The sequence below is a fragment of the Pinus tabuliformis genome, chromosome 9, assembly GCF_031772625.1.
Source record: "Pinus tabuliformis cultivar Carrire ecotype Pingquan chromosome 9, CPIR1, whole genome shotgun sequence".
NCBI lineage: Eukaryota > Viridiplantae > Streptophyta > Pinopsida > Pinales > Pinaceae > Pinus > Pinus tabuliformis.
In genome coordinates, this window is record NC_142307.1 from 2,005,726,445 (window position 1) to 2,005,743,408 (window position 16,964).

The following is a 16,964-nucleotide window of genomic DNA, read 5'->3' on the forward strand; positions in this document are numbered from 1 at the left end:
AGAGGAAATTCTCCTCATGTTTTGAAGAGGGAAACCTTCAACATTGAAAGGGGGGTCTCACCCCGCATAAAAAGGGAGAACCTCAACCTGAAAAGGGAGGTCTCAACACATGATGGTTTAAGGATGACCACCAACTCTGGAATTCTTAATTAATTCCTGGAACTCTTCCAAAACTGGAAAGAAGCTAAATTCTTCTGCTAGAGGAAGTGTCCCCAATTCTCTGAAGGGAATTCTTAACCCCACATAGGTGGTTTAAGGATGACCAACAACCAAAGGCATTCTCAGGGGCATCTTTGTCTCTGGCTACAACTCTGAATCTGGTACGGAGGGTCGTGGCTTAGGCCCATTTGATGTGGCTTTGAAACTTGTAGATGACCATAATCTACCCCTATGTCAGATACAAGGTGATATGATGGAGAAAACTCAACTGTGAGATTGTTTAATACTTTAGAACAAGTTCTGACATATGACTGAAATATCTTTTTGGTTGTTGAATCCCATTGCCAAGAAGCGATCCATCCAAGATGAATATTTGTTCTTGTAGGAGGCTTGTTTCTAAAGCATCTGTGTGAATAATGAGTAGTTTTATGACAGCGCTTACATGGATGAAGATAAAAAAAATGATCTTTCATATGGCCAACTTGGTCATAGTGTTGGCATTTAACAAATTTTGGCTATGAATATGGAGGAGTAGAGTTTAGAACATGTGAAGGTGAACCATCATGAAGAAACCCAACACTTTGAAATTGAATGGGCTTGGAATAGTCTGGAATATCAAAGGACACCTCCTTGTAATATCCAAGACTTGTTCTATGCTTTCTGTTGATAAGCTCTTCCTAAGGTCTGATGATGGGCTTAGGAAGCGTATGTTGAGTTTCTACTTCTGCATGAAACTCTTTTCTTGCACTAGGCTCTAAATGTGAATCAACCTCAATCTTATTTCATCACTTGCTGGATATTCATTATCCTTGAACATAAGATTGTTTTGGGTAGAAAATAATTTCGAATGACAAATCTACTGAAGCTCATCTTGTTGGAACTGAGATTCTGGTTGCAAAAAATCAATCTTTTCCTTGTATCCATCAAGTGCACTTTGCACACAATACGAAATCTCCGCAAACACATGCTCTTGCCTGATCTCATGGCTAAATACTTTGTCAAAAATAAATGAGTTATTCTTCCAAGGATTGTGTATCAAATCAATGTCTCGACCAACTAACTCAATCGATGTAGGATATAGCACAACCGAGGGCTTGCCTGCACATTCATCTTTGGGTAATAAAGGGCCTTAACCTACAAAAAACTCTTATGTTGCCTTTCAGTTCCAATATAGTGTTATGCAACTTCCTCTGTAACATCTCTTATTCAAAATTTTGAAGACCAACCTTTGAAAGGTGACTTTCGAGTTCCTCTACCTTTTTATTTTGCTCAAAACATTGTGTTTTATATTGCAATGCTGATGACTCTGCAATTTCTAACTTCAGATTTGCAATGTCTAGCTGTAGCTGCAAACTTCTTATTTTTTCGTTCTGGGAGGAGAAATGTTCCTCCAAATATGTTGTCTTGTTTGCAAGCTGAGATTCCAACTCTGTTGGCTTGAAGGGGCCTAACCCAGGTTCAAAGTTAATTAGCGAAACAAATCCCTATACTACTGGCCCTTTCGGCAACAGCCTATGGAGCATGGACTAAGGTATCACCTGAAGGAGTATGGGGGGATGTTGGAACCAAGTTTCTGCACCCTTGAGATGTCTGAGGGGTCAACTTAGTCCAACTAGGAATGCCTTCACGTAGGTCACTTCATGCACTGCCCTAACCTGCAAGACCTTCGCGATCTATTATAATCACCTTCGTGCAACCCTAACCAAGGGCCGAGATGCTTTTGCACTGCTAAGGTAGCAATTTGCGCTATTTCCCCAAGTAGACCGCGGATCTTACTTATGTTCTTATAACTATTACTTAACTTTGCGTAAACAGATACTTATCTTATATTCACTTTTTCAACACATTCATATGAGTTCATGCAGCAAATAAATAGTAAACTTGTAATTCATACCCAATATACTTTAATGCATAAAACAGGAAAAAGATACACAAAATGATAATAAACTTCTCTTTATTATTTATCCAATGGTTACAGAATAGACTCACCCTGAGCACTCAGTTGCAGGGGTCCGCGCACTCAATTACGGACTACTAGGCCTCTGCGCACTCAACTGCAAAGCCTTCTCCTAGTCTATGACCCAAAGACACAACTTTACACTTCCACTCAGACTCAATGCTTCTTCTTCATTATTTTATTTTTATTAGATTTGATTATATTTTCCTTTACAACTTAAAGCCTCACTCTATTTATACAATTCCATGGTCCACGGACCATAGGTAGAACTCTCAAGCTAACATTACATTACAAAAGTAAGGGTGAACAACTCTATGACTCAATTACAACTTTGCGCTTTGTGCGCACAAATCACGGAGTCTTTACATCAGACTTAGTCAAAACTTGGGCTTTAAGCCCCAAAATTTGCCTTGGGGGATCCCATGCCCAACAGGCTCCCAACACAAATGTTGTGACTTGCCCTCGAGTCACTCTATCAGTGCAAAGACCTCCCAACTCTGATCAGACTACTACAAGGTCGGCAGCGAACTAAGCAGCTGCCTGTTGTATCTCCTAGATGCGTTGTTCAGAGACCGTGGTATATAAACTACTTCCCTGTATCTGCTCCTTCGCCCCCTACATCTGTGCAAGCTTGCCTTCAATCATTTCTGTGATGATGAAGGTCTCGTCAATCCATGGTTGGACGCACGCCTTCAAAACCGCTTCTTTGTGTCGCAGTGCGTCTACTTGTTCCTTAAGTGCTTTTTCCTGTTGCATTCACGCAAGCCTCTATGTAAGGGCCAATGTTTGCGTGGTCCCTTTGATGCCATCATACTATTGCTGTAGCTCACGTACCTCTATTTCCAAGCGTTGTATGTTCAGGTCCTTCACTGTACTGATATTCTCTTCTATGCCTGTTGTGATGGAATTGGCGCGTTGTTCCCTCACCTCTGTAGGAGTTGAAGGTTGGACCTTCAATCATAACTTTGTTATCTGAAGGTTCAGCTCCAGCTCAACCTTGGCCATCTCTTCTCATGCCTTTCGCGCCCCTGCTACTAACCTGTGGATGTGCGACTCTGCTGGGATGGCCAACTCAGGGACCATCTGGCAGGGCTCTCAACCACCTGCAACATCTTTCGGTTCTGCGCCACTATCTCATCATGCTGCAGGCTCAATTATTCCATGTTGATTCTTTGTTCACTCAACACCTATAGTTTGCGGCCCTCCCTAGCCCATAGTTCTGCAATAACTCCATCCTAGAGAACATAGAGTGGCTCCAGAGGGAGCATAACCATGTTGATTCCTACTCCTTTCAATGCACTGGTTGTAGGCCTGTCAGCCTCATTCACTGTAGCCAGTGCCCCCTCTGGGAGAACTATTGTGTTGTTCATGCAGGTACACAGCATTTCCTTAGCTGCGACCATTCCTATTGTAAGGCTAGTCGAGAGAGTACCAGCCTAAGGAGTGCTCACCTGCAACTCTTGAATCTACACCCAGAGGGCCCCCAACAAAATATGATTCTCATTCGCCAACTGCTGGAGGGCCTCCTCGGTGATGTCATGCACCATCTCCCCTATATCGTGCAGATCTCCCTTAGTGAGGGTGATCAGGTCGAAAGAAGTCTTAGACACTTTCGACTTCTTTCATGGCCCCACCTGCTCTCTTGGGCACTGGTGCTTTAACTGTGTCGACATTGTTTGTAGGTCCGTGCCACCCTCCTCTGTCTTTGTCTCCATCTATTGTTCCTGCTTAGGTGAAGGCAAATTTTGGCCCTTGCGCTCCTTCTTTGCTACCTTATGTACTTCTGTTGTTGTCTTCGCAGTGTCCCGTACCTCCTATGCCTTTTCTGTTGCTGTCTCTTTTCTTCTCTTCTCTGCCAACTGCACTACCCATAGTTTTGCCTCCTCCTTCTTTTTTTGTGCAGTAGACTTGTCTGTGTCTACCTTGGAGGTGGTTGGAGCACACCACTCCGGTGGCCACGCCTCAGGTATGTCGAAGATAACATCATCCGTGGCTAGGTATGGTAGTTCATTCCACTTCTTCGCGGGGTACTTGCGCACCCTGATGTAGACATGATGGAAGTCTACTTTAAACTCTGCGAAGCTTTGTAGGTTTTTATAAACAGTGGATGATAACTATGGCTTGCGGTTAATCCCTATTCTGATTTTCATCCCCATGAACACCCAAAATATTTTACTGTCTCGGATCCTGTGTGCATCTTTAGTGGCCCACAGTGAAGCGTACTTTGTGGCATCTAGGAGATCCCTCGTAATTATGGGGAACTGGCTATCCTCAGAGAATTCCCCAGCCACCAGCACTATGGACAGTAGAAGCCATGCATAGTGGAAGGTTTTTCCCTGTTCTTGTGCCTCGCGGCAAGTCTCCAGGAACTCCTGGCACAAGTATTTGGACCAATTAAAGTGGACCCCCTCTACGCACTGCTCAGCAAGTGCAACCACTAGCATGGGCACCTCATTCGCACGGTACTTCTGCATGACCTTACCCACCAGTATCTAAGTCACAACTCTGACTGCCTTGTTGTTGATATTGGAGATCATGTAGCCCCTCTTTTTCTTCTCTAGCTTATATTTCTTTTTCATGGCCTCCGTGATGGCCAAATCGCTACTTTTACCCTGTGAAATGTCTTCTAGGTCTTCCCCTTTACAAGGGAGTCGGGTAATTCTATGGATCGGGTGGTCCATGACGGGGATGGGCTCCTACAACCACAAACACCCATCATGCACTAGGGAGAGCAGCTGCGTGATGACAAAGATAGTCTGCGCCCTTGGTTTCTTCCTCCATGTCTTCATCCTTGTCCTCTTCTATCAGGTTGTCATCAAGGTCTTCCTCCTCCTCATTGGTTTCCAAATTAACCACTTACCCTTTCTCTTCCATGGTCAATTTAGTTTGCAGCAGGTTTCGAGGGGACACGTGCACCAGAATCATGGGCTGCTTATTTTTCTTGGGTCTTGGCATGCGCGGTGATGTAGGGATTTCCCCAAATATCCCGGCGCTCTTAGGGGCATCTTCCACTCTCATGGCATGCACAGCCTCTTCGGCGGTCATTTCATCGATTTTCCTAGCTTCTTCATATGCTGCCATTTTGTTTGTCCAAAAATCTCTCAACTGCTCAACCAGGTGCTCAAACAACACTCTCAACAGGTTAAATAGGTCTCGGTTTAGAATACTTTGGGCACATGACAACTCAATTCTCAAATGACCAAGTTTTTTTTGTTGGATAGCCCTTTGTAATTTATAGCACCTTTTGAATTCGAGTTCGACTGCTCCCCCCAAATCCGGTCCATTAATGCTCCGTTGGTAGCAGATTTTCCGAAATCTTGCCCATAAAGCTCACCTTAAATGCATGCTTCCCGCTCCATTTGGTCTCAAACCAAGCATCACATCATGAATAGTGACTATAATGGTCACTTTCCAGCCAACCCGCGCAGCAGCGCAGCTACCCTTGCGCTGTCGCAGACCCTGTGACACTTCGCTCCTACGCGCAGCCCTGACATTGCGCAGCTCTCGGGCAGAGTAGTTTATAGTCCCACGCCTCCTTTCAACTGCCTGGAGCGCTAAGATTGTGCTTCCCACGGCTAGTCAAGTGGCCGTGCCACTTGTATATGGTTTCAACTGACTATCATTTACATTCCCTGGGAAATGTTTGCCTTTTAACTTCAATACCTTGGTCACACACTTTACCAACTGCATCGCGCTACCATCTATGATCCCCTTAGTAATACGTGGTCCAATCCAAGGTATCAAACTGATCAGCTCTCGGTGGTAGTCTCCAAATTTATCATCGCAATCATGCACATCATGTTGTATCACCACAGTGTTTTATCAAGAAAATCCCTTTTTATTCCTTCCTCCAGCTTCTTGACTTCTTCTTCCACCATGGCGCTTTCCTCCCTTAAGCGAACATTTTCCTTCATGAGTTCTTGGAGCCTAAGATCACTCTGCTGGATCTCTTCATCAAGTCCCAAGCATTCTTCTTCTTCCAACTACACGATCCCTTCTTTCAAGGCTCCGCGATCCGTCATATCCACGGGTGCTGCTATGTGCGGACTAGGCATGATATACTTCATCAGTATTTTAGTGCTTGCTTCATAAACCAGCCTAGAAGGCGTCTGTCCCATCAGTTTCTTGCACGTCACCCTATAAGCCCATAGGATTGTTGGTACGCACAGGTCCCAATCACTTCGCTGCGCATTACATACCTTGTTCAGTGCTTCGCACACTTTATTAAAGGCTTCCACATGGATAACCTTTTTTGCGCTTGTTCTTTCCACATTTTATCGTTCCAATCTAAGGAGCCGTTTGCGCATTTGCCCCCCAACACATGCTTATTGATTGTATTTCCCATCGTGAAGTTCATGTGCATCCGCGTAGATTGTTTATCATATGCCTGTACCCACCTAGATAGATGCGCACATGGACTATCCCAACCATTGTATATATCCGCCGACCACCCTATAGGTTCCCCAAATCGTGTGCACATCATCCTCCTACATGTGCACCAGTCATCAAAGTTTCCTTTGTGCATACCCCACCACCTCGTGGGTGTAGCGCACAGTACCCAATTCAAGGCTTTGAAACGTTGTTTTTCCAGCACCTCCCTTTCAAATTTGTCCAAGAAAGCATCTACCTCACCTAATCCATCATAAGTAGGCAAATCTCTCATTTCTGTTGATGCGCATCGTAGTGATATTTTCATCATGTTACAGTTTAACGTGGTTACCTCGTGTAACCGGTTCTGCCACCACTCTATCTCCTCATCTAAATCTGAAGTACAGGAGCTTTCGCGCTCCCATGAAATTCGTCCATCCATGGTAGGATTTACCCTGTCTTGCTCTCGCACAGTTATTTTGTAGATGCAGTCCAAATCATCATCAATTTCATAGTCACGCACTGGCTCTATGTGGCACGATCCCTCAGCAAGGTCCAAGGGTATAACTACGTGCAGAGACTCCTTCTCAAAAATCATCTTGTGCTTCTTTAGATTAATCACCCCATTCATGCCAGTGGCCCAATCAATTCCTAAGAGTGAGGGGTAGGGATTGTTGTCATCAACAATCTCTATAACCTCAAAGTCGGCTAGTGCACTAACTCCCTGAATATCCACTGTTATTCCCTGCAATCACCCCAAGGGTATTATTTTCTATTGGTTCGCCATGTGCGGCTGAATAGGAGACCACTGCAGTGTAGGCCTCCCCATGTGCTCCCATTTCTGCTTTGGCAAAACGTTCGTGTCCGACCCTAAATCCAGAATTACTTGGTCCATCTCATATTCTCCAATCTGCATGGTTAACCTCATTTCTCTTTCTATTCTTGTCTTATGCTTTCCAATCTTCTGGACTACGTGTGGTTCTCCTGGCATGGTCACGGCGCATCTAATAATGAGTTCCTGTAATCCCTTTACAACCTTACTATCATGTAGTAACTTCATACGTATTTTTAGGAACATCATGAGCATCGATGGGTCCATTTCTGGCTCGAGTTTGCCTTTTCTTCCTGAAGTGGAGGCATCAGCGAAGCTCTTCTTCGCTTCCATAAGAGTTTCTCGAGTGCGCTCCAAATTAAACTCCACTTCTTTCGCCAGAGCTTTGTGAACCCAAGTGCTTTATCGGGATGTTTTCCTTTATCATCTCCCATCATAATTCCCTTTCAGAGCACAATATTCACATTTGGCTCTTCCTTGCGTGGCTCAAACCTCATCATTTGCAGGTTCTCAATCAGGGGGGGGTGGTAGCGCTCCCTTGTCGCATATCCTAGCTATCAGTGTAGGACAATATTTCGTCTCATGATCAAATAAGGTACAGTACAAGCATGCTGGACGCGTTGGATTCATACAATCGCATGCATAATGTCTTGGCCCTCCACAATTGTAGCATATTAGCTGTTCGCGGCCTCTTCCAGGTCCTCCTCCACTTCGGCCTCGTCCGCGCCCCTGGAATCCGGTTCACGCCATCCCTGCACCCTGGTCTAGGGGTTGCGTTTCGGCTTGAAACCTGTAGGTGGGGGTTCTATCCATCATGAGCTCATAACTTCTACATGTGCACTCTTTGTGTCCCACCAATCTATAGAAATTAGAGAACAGTTGTTGCGAATTTTGTGTGTACTTTTGCAACAAATGGTAGTTGTTTGTAGCATGCTTTCCTCCTATTTGACAAATCATGCACCACAGAGCAAGCACCACGCTTGGTCCTGCTTTCACTTTCGATATTAACAACATTGGTCCTCCTCCCACGAGTTAATTCGCGAACACCGAGCAATGGTCTTTATCATGACCTTGACCCTTGCATTTCACGCACCACACCTCTTCGCGCGCTTCTGGTTGAACTGTCCTATTTCAGACTCTACATCTCAAGGCATAAGCTTTTCAATTGTGCATGGATCTGTTGAAATCCCAAGTTAGGATCATGTATTGGGGTCTCATGCAGCCTCATCACGATTTCTAAAGCTTCTGCTTTAGTTGTTAACCTCTACTGCAACAACACGTTCCTCAAATGCGGCATTAATGATGCTACAAACCATTCATGGTGTTGTCCATCCGTCAAAGTCATATTAGCTTTGTGAATCATACACTTCAACCTCTAATCCATCTCCCATGGAGTCTCACCTAGTAGCATCATGATCTCCTTGAACCCAATGATTGACTGTGCCTCTGACTTTGGTCTGCTGAATTCTTTAGTTAGCGCAGCTTGGATAGCCGTGATTCCTGCGTTTGGATTATCACTTGAGTGCTTAATGTACCAAGTCAGTGTGCGATCTTGTAGAGCACTAACTAATTTCTCTTTCTTGAGATTATCATCTGTAACTCCCTGCACTTCCCATACAACCTTTACAATGAACCAAAACTGGTCCGGATCTTCATTTCCCAATCCTTTGAACACGGGCAGCTTTATTGTACTATCCATGTTAAAACGCGGTGGTGGTGGAGGTGGTACACCCAAAGATGGAGGTGATGGTGGTGAAACTGGCAGTGTTCTGGGTGGAGGTGGTATGCACAGAATCCTCTGCCTTATCAAATGAATCGCACTTCATGGAGAGACCCTTGCGAGCTCTTCCCTGTCCCCTCATGGAGGTGAAATCAAGGGGCTAGTCTCTAGTCTCGCACTTCCTTCATTACTATAAATTTTCCCACTTCCTATAGCCCCAAACATCAATGTAACTGCATAATCTACTTTTCACACAGTATCATTTTAATCCAAGTGTTCAGAGACTTTATGTACTTACCTCACGGTCCTTTGAGAAAGCATCGCTCTACCTCGCTATAGCTAACTGAAGTATCTACTACGAACTCAGTAATGAATCCTTCTATAATCTGATAGAGCCAGTGATCAATAGTGCACGCGATCTTATCCTTTGATGCTTCCAATCTACGCACCAATTCAGGGGTCCACACAATAGAACCATCGAGCTTCTGCGTTCCTTGGCTATCTGCTAGCTTCGCGATCCACTCGTACAACTCAGTAGGGAAAGACGTGAAGAAAATTTCGTGGATATCGATGTACAGGTAGCATTCTAACCACTCTTCCTTTGATAGTTACGGATTCCTATTCTCATGTGTTGCGAATTCGTGAATTTTCCTGTCCAACTACCCTTCAATCTCCTTCTTAGTTGGATTCCAGTGATGCGACATCAGACATTTCTATGCAGATTCCGGTCTCGGCAACGGAACTATTTATTGGCTTGATGGGGCCTGACCCAGGTTCAGAGTTAATTAGCCAAAAAAATCGATGTACTACTGGCCCTTTCAGCAACAGCCCGCAGAGCGCAGACTGAGGTCTCACCTAAGGAAGTATGGGGGGATTCTGGAACCAAGTTTCCGCGCCCTTGAGATGTCTAAGGGGTCGAATTAGTCCAACTAGGAATGTCTTCACGCAGGTTACTTCGTGCACTACCTTGACCTGTGAGACCTTCGCGATCTGTTATAATCACCTTCGCGTAGCCCTAACCAAGGGTTGCGAAGGCATCGATCTGTGTTATTTCCCCAAGTACAATGCGGATCTTACTTATCTTCTTATAACTGTTAGTTAACTTCGCGTAAACAGATACTTATCTTATATTCACTTGTTCAACACATTCATATGAGTTCACACAACAAATAAACAGTAAACTTGCAATTCATACCCAATATACTTTAATGCATAAAATAGGAAAAAGATACACAGAATGATAAGAAACTTCTCTTTATTATTTCTCCAACGGTTACAGACTCGACTCACCCTACGCACTCAGCTACAAGGGTCCACGCACTCAGCTACGGACTACTAGGCCTCTGCACACTCAGCTGCAGAGCCTTCTCCTACTCTACGACCCAAAGACATGACTTTACACTTCCACTCAGACTCAATGCTTCTTCTTCATTATTTTCTTTTTATTAGATTATATTAGATTTTCCTTTACAACCTATAGCCTCGCTCTATTTATACAATTCCATGGTTAGCAGACCATGGGTAGAACTCTCAAGCCGACATTACATTACAAAAGTAAGGGCGGGCAACCCTATGACTCAATTACAACTTCGCTCTCTGCGCCCACAAATTGCGGGGTCTTGACATTAGAATTAGTCAAAACTTGGGCTTTAAGCCCCAAAACTTGCCTTAGTGGATCCCATGCCCAACAAACTCCGTAGCAGATTTTCCAATTCATTATTTTTACTTTTCTACCTCAACAGACAAAGTCTGGAGTTGAGAAGCCTTCTGGTCTCTCTCATCTGTAACATGTTGAAGCTCTCCATGAAGACAGTCATTCTCTTCTACATAGTTTTTTATCTGCTTTTGAGCCTCTTGCAATGAAGCTTTAGTAACACGAAGTTGATCCTGAACTATAATAGAGTAACCTTTTAAGCTACTGATAGTTTTCAACATAGTTTATTTTTCTTTCTGTATTCTAGAAATGGTCTCTACAGCAGTGCCACCATCACTCCAGAGCTTGTTGTTATAATGATGCAAACTAGTATTGTACTCTTGTAATCTTTTATTGATATCCTGAAGCGATGCCACCTTCTGATTTGCACTTGAAGCCTCTTCTTGTGCTTTATCGCGTTCTTCTAACAAGTAATATTTTTATTTTTCTGCAGCTTTGCGAGCTTCTATGTCTTTCTTCTGAGCTCAAATGCTTTCCTCTTTATCAACTTCTATTTTCGTAAGTTTTTCCTCAAGAGAGGAGCATGTTTTCCTCAGTTCATAGATGGTCATGCTCAGCTCTATATACTTTTTTTTCAGTGCATCCTTTGTTTCCTTAAATTCCCTTCTCTCGTTTAACAACTCATTTTGTAGTCGCTCCTTCTGCAACACACAACCCTCTTCCACCTCCTGGAACCAGCGAATAAAAACTCAGAGTTTCTTGATATATTCCATCATTTGCTCACATTTCCCCTTATAATCGAACTTAGTTTTACCCTTCATCTTCAAATTCAAGAGCGCATGGATGTCCTCCTTAGAAAACTCGGCCAATTCATTATTTCCATTGGAGGAGCCGCTGGGAGTAGTAATGTGACTAATATTGCGAATGTCTTGCCCCATATTTACCAAGGAAAATGCATGGCAAAACCCCAGCTTTGAGTCTTCCAACACTCTAGCACCGAGCAGATCATGGCTTATCTTCTATCACTTCCTCATAAATTACTAGGGCTTTTCTGCACATTGCCGCATGGAGATTTGATCTGCCTTACGTTGGACTTCATGCTAAAAAATGAAACTTATAACACCATTTTCTTGGCCATTTTTGTCTTCAATTTGTTCAATTTTTTTCATATCCTAAAGGTCCCTAACTTTCTCTCTAAGATTTCATTAGCTATTGTTGCTCCTCTAGCTTTTTGATATCGATGTTGACAACAAATGTTTTCCAGTTGGGTACAAAACATACCAAAAACAGTTTTTCTGATTTCACACAAACAACGCTGAGGAGATTCTAGGCCTGCCAAATTCAGATAACAGACAGGGAATAAATTGGGTAGATAAAAATGACAGAAGGTCAGAACATTTTGAGGGCAGCACTCATATGGGAAGAAATGCATATCTGACTGGCATATGAGGCCACAAAACTAGTGGCTCAGACCTAAGCAGGGTAGGTATACACCTATAGCTCTGATACCGTGTTAAACATACATTGAATGTAAATAGCTAATGTGGAAGATAAGAATTAGATTGCATATATTATTGACATGATATACATTTATAGTACATAGTGTGACCCCTGGATTCATATTCCAAGTGGTCTCTTGGACTGTGGTGGTTGTTCACATTCCACACCAACCCATAGAGGATTAGGTGTCCAACAAGTTCAACAAGAAAGGCAAGATGAAATGGTTTAAGAAAAGTTTATTCTCCAAAGAAGATAGTTCTTCATCTTAAGAAGACAATGATAACAAAGAAGAATTCAACAGAAGAGTATTATTTATGGCCAAGCACAATAAACAAGAGGCACTTAATGAAGAAGGACATGAAGAAGAAGAAATGAATGAAGTCAAATTTAAAAATGAAGTTATCAGGGTTATGAAAGATCTCAAGGCCGAAAAGAAGCATGTTAATAGTGTTGAAGACGAATTGAAAACAGAAAGGGAACATGTCCTCAATCTTAAAATCAAGGTTGGAGAATACAAACGAATTGAAGAATCACTTAGGAAAGAAGTGAATGAAAGCAACAAGGAGAGAGAAGCATTGGAAGCTAAAATAGATTATCTGTGAAGGGAAGTAAAAAGTGGAAAAAATCTTCAAGACTACACTAACAGTTCAAAGGCTTTGGACGAACTCATCAACAACTAGCGATCATACAATGACAAGACTGGTCTTAGTTACAAAGAAAAATCAAAAAAGGAGTCAAGTCCTTCTATGACAACTGAAGAAGATGGATATGCAAAAAGGGTAGATCCCCCAGCTAGATCAAGATATCAAGACTTGTAGGAAGAACCTTGGAAGATAGTTCCTCGAAGAATATTTCCTCCCAGGTATCAACCTATCTTTTATGGTCACTGTTATTCATGTGGAAGGTTTGGACATACAACTATAGAATGTCACATGTATGAAAATTATTCCAAGAGATCATTCAGAAATGGATATTCCAGAACTTGGCAAGATATCAACAGATTTGATTATCTGAGAGATGATGTCGAATGTTACAAATGTAACAATTTTGGACACCTGGCTAAAGATTGCAGACTTGGAAGCTCTCCAAAGGAGTTCATGCAAAATCTAAATGAAAAAATATGGAAAAAGAACACCGAAAGGTTTACTCTCACTCTCAAGTCTCAAAGCAACAAAAACATGTGGTACATTGATAGCAATTTCTTAATGCATATGACTGAAGATAAAAATAAATTCATATCCTTGAAAGAAAATAAGGATGGAACAATGTCTTTTGAAAATGACGGGGCTTCAAAAGTCATAGGAACAGGTACAATCACTCTTGGAAGAAAGGATGCATTAGAAAAGGATGTGCTATTGGTTGAAAATATGAATCACAATTTTCTTAGTGCTAGACAAATGTGCGATCAGGGGCACACAATGCTATTCAACCCGAAGAAATGTTAAATCAAGAAAGGCAAGTTTGGTAAAATTGTGGCTACAACAAGCAGAGCTCCAAATGACATATACATTTTGGATGAGACACCTAAAGGGTGTTTCTTGGCAAAATAAGATGAGAGCTAGTTATGACACAAATGAATGTGACATATAAGTTTCGCAATTTGGTCAAGATGAGAAAAAAGGAAGGAGTTAGAGAAATGCTGAAAGTTTTGAAACCTTCCAATACGACATGTGAATCTTGTCGTCATGACAAATAGATAAAAGTCAAATTGATCCAGATCTTCGGGGGAGGCCCCCAAGATCTAAAAGATTGAAATGGATCTTGGGGGGAGGCCCCCAATATCTGAAAAATTGAAATTGCCAGAGGAAAAAGAGGAGAATGCCCAATAAACAAAACCACAAAGAAACTTTTTATTAAATTGGAGAATAACTGGAGAAGCTACATTGTGGTGGACAAACTATCCTTTTCCAAAATGTGACTTGTTACTTATAGTATTTTTCAGTTACAATACCACGGGTCAATTCCATGGGTGAATGAATAACATGGGTGGATGTCACAATACCATGGGAAAATACCATGGGTGTGTTATCACTGAAAAGTCTGTTGCCAAAAAATTTAGCCTAGCTTAAGGACAGGGTGTTTTTGCAGCGCATGAGTCCTCTTTTAACAGTTTCGCAGCGCAACATGCTTCAAGTGATTCCGTAGCGCGCTACGAAATTGGAGATTAGCTCTTTCGATATTCAATGGGAAGTTTGCTAAGGTAGGTTCAACAAATGGCACTCCTGGTTCAGTGAAACATGAAAAGACTGCTAGACAAAACTCCTTTGAAGACGGCCTTAGTGATGTAAAGGATTCAAATCATTCCTTGGAGGAAGTTGCTGGAATGGTACAGGACATTATATCTGTTTATGAAACAAAGGGAGAGAGCAGCAGAGTGTATGTTTGAAAGTCACAAGATGCCAGCCTTAGTTTTAGTAAAGAATGCGGTATTAACTTCCATGATCGACAACTGTTGCTGCAGTCCATGATGGTTATGTTCTTCAGAAGGCTGTGGTGTCTTCTCCCATTGGCGGGGAGGTTTTAACTGACTGGCTTATGAGGTTTTTGGAGAGTAAAGGGATTTTGGTCAAGCCTCGATATTCATTCAAGGGAAAGGAGGCCCGACCGGGAGAATTTCAAATTGTAGATCTTGATTTTCCTAATACAACTGCAGACGGACAGATATTAGAGTGTGGAGCTGATAGATTCAAATGTCCTGGTCTTATATTCAACCCGCCCCTACTTCAGGCACTGCTTCATATAGAAAAGATTGATAATTTAGGGCATTCATTTCGCGGGTTCCCCAGATGGTTATTGAGAATATAAATAAATGGGACGTGCATATAAGCCGAGAATTGTTTAGCAGCATTCTGCTTGCTGGTGTCATGGCATCAATGCAAATTGCAGATGAAGAGAAACGTGCAGCATTTGGAAATGTTACAGCGTTCAACCGGATTTTGTTCTATTCTTTGATTGTCCCGAGCAAGCGATGTGAGGTGGCTTCTGAATAGGAATCAAGGCCAAGCTGATGACAATTGGAAAGGGAGATCATAAAGTAAATTTCAACACCTGGTGGCGTGAAGAGAGACATTCAAGGGCTAATATTTATGTGTAACTCGAAAATAAAGGCGGATTGTTTCCATTATCGTGTTTCTGTTTCCGTTATCGTGTTTTTGGGTTGCCTAAGGCGCACAAAGAGCTTGTTGAGAAGGTAATAGCAGTCGAGTTGGATCCTCGTTTGGTGCTGGAATTGCAGCGCAGGGTACAAGGCACAAGTAGTGCCATTCGGCTGCAGTTCATTCCAGAAGATAATCGGGATGCTGGTATCTAATTCCCATTTTGTTTTTAAAAAGAAAAAAACAGAGCGTTAAACGCTAGAGATGGTGTTAAGCTAATTCGATTTGATCTGGCATTAGAGAGGGCTTTTCTGTATACAGTGAGCAATACATTAGTCTGTGATGGCCGTGAAGAGGATCAGGTTAATGTCAACAGAAACTTCCATGTATGCAGCCATAGCTAGCATTCGAATGGAATTGATGTAAAGATTGTAGCCAGATTAACTAAGGTTCCTGCCATGACAGCATCTCCCATCCGTGGATATTAGTATTGTTGAATTGTTGGGAATACTTCAGGAGAAGATCGTGATGCTTCCATATTGTTTTTCTTTTCAATTAAGAAAGGAGTGAAAAGTTTGTTTTCTTGCTTTCAACAAAGAGTTGGAGGCCTTTTGGTATTAACCTTGTTACAAATAACTCTTACTGTCTGTCTTTTCCAGATACACAGTTTGAAGAAGGAGTATGGTGGCATCTTGCTATTGTTCACAGTAAGTCGAAGGCCTTAGCTGGGCTTAATTGTATGAGAATGGAAAACTCAACAAACTGGAAAGCTGGACTATTCACCCTCTCCGACAAGGAAACCATTGCAAGCTACAAATGGAACATCACTTTCATCTGTAGAAGACACAGATCTTCTTCGGTTTATGCCTCATGAGGATTGTGGTGGTGATAGTTTGGCTATCCTAGAATTATCTACATATATAAATGCTCAATGTATTGATAGTTCCAACAAGCTGGGCATCAGTAAGCTAGAGGGTAATAATGTTATTTGGGACTGTAAAGAATAGGAAATGATTTTGGCATCTCTTATAGAAATTGTCAAAATGAAACCAAACGCAGATAGACAAATATCAAATTCAAACAGAGAGTACAGAGAAACTTGATGCATCTGCTGTGTCTGTGAAATTGACACACTATTTGTTCCATGTAACCACAAGCCTGGTATTCGGTGTATTTCAAGGAAGTAACCAGCACTGTTTTTTCTATAACTCCATTGTTTCTGAGGTTTGTTCTATGTCAAATATCCTTTCAACAGATGATAATCAGTATAGAGGCTCAAGTGGAACAGATACCTTGGTGATTTTTATAGGGGAATGTTAACTGCTTGGATGAAGCTGAAATGTCCAACCTCATCAGCGCCAATATTGCAATTTGAAGACATTGTAGCATCTGTTATGTTCTACAACCTTGTTTCAATGATTTCAAGCGGGAAAATGAAAGTTGTTTCAGGGTGATACAACAAACATGGAAAGTATTGGAGACATGCGGTGATAGAGATGAAGGGTTACAAAACCTTAGGAAGAAGTTTCGCATAGGCAGGGATCTCAAAAGCTCAGAGGAAGTACAAGACTGTGTTTTTTAAATCACACAGCAGTTTCGTAGCGCGCTACGAAACTGCTGTAGGTGATGTTTTCAATGCAGAATAAACAGTTTGACCAGGAATGTTAGTAGAGAGACAC

At 42.2% G+C, this 16,964-nt stretch overlaps 1 pseudogene; it reads right to left on the minus strand.

Moving 5' to 3' along the window:
- Nucleotides 1-1,015: 1,015 nt before the first annotated feature.
- On the minus strand, nucleotides 1,016-11,628 carry LOC149157079 (kinesin-like protein KIN-14D pseudogene; annotated as a pseudogene).
- Between the last annotated feature and the right edge of the window lie 5,336 nt (nucleotides 11,629-16,964).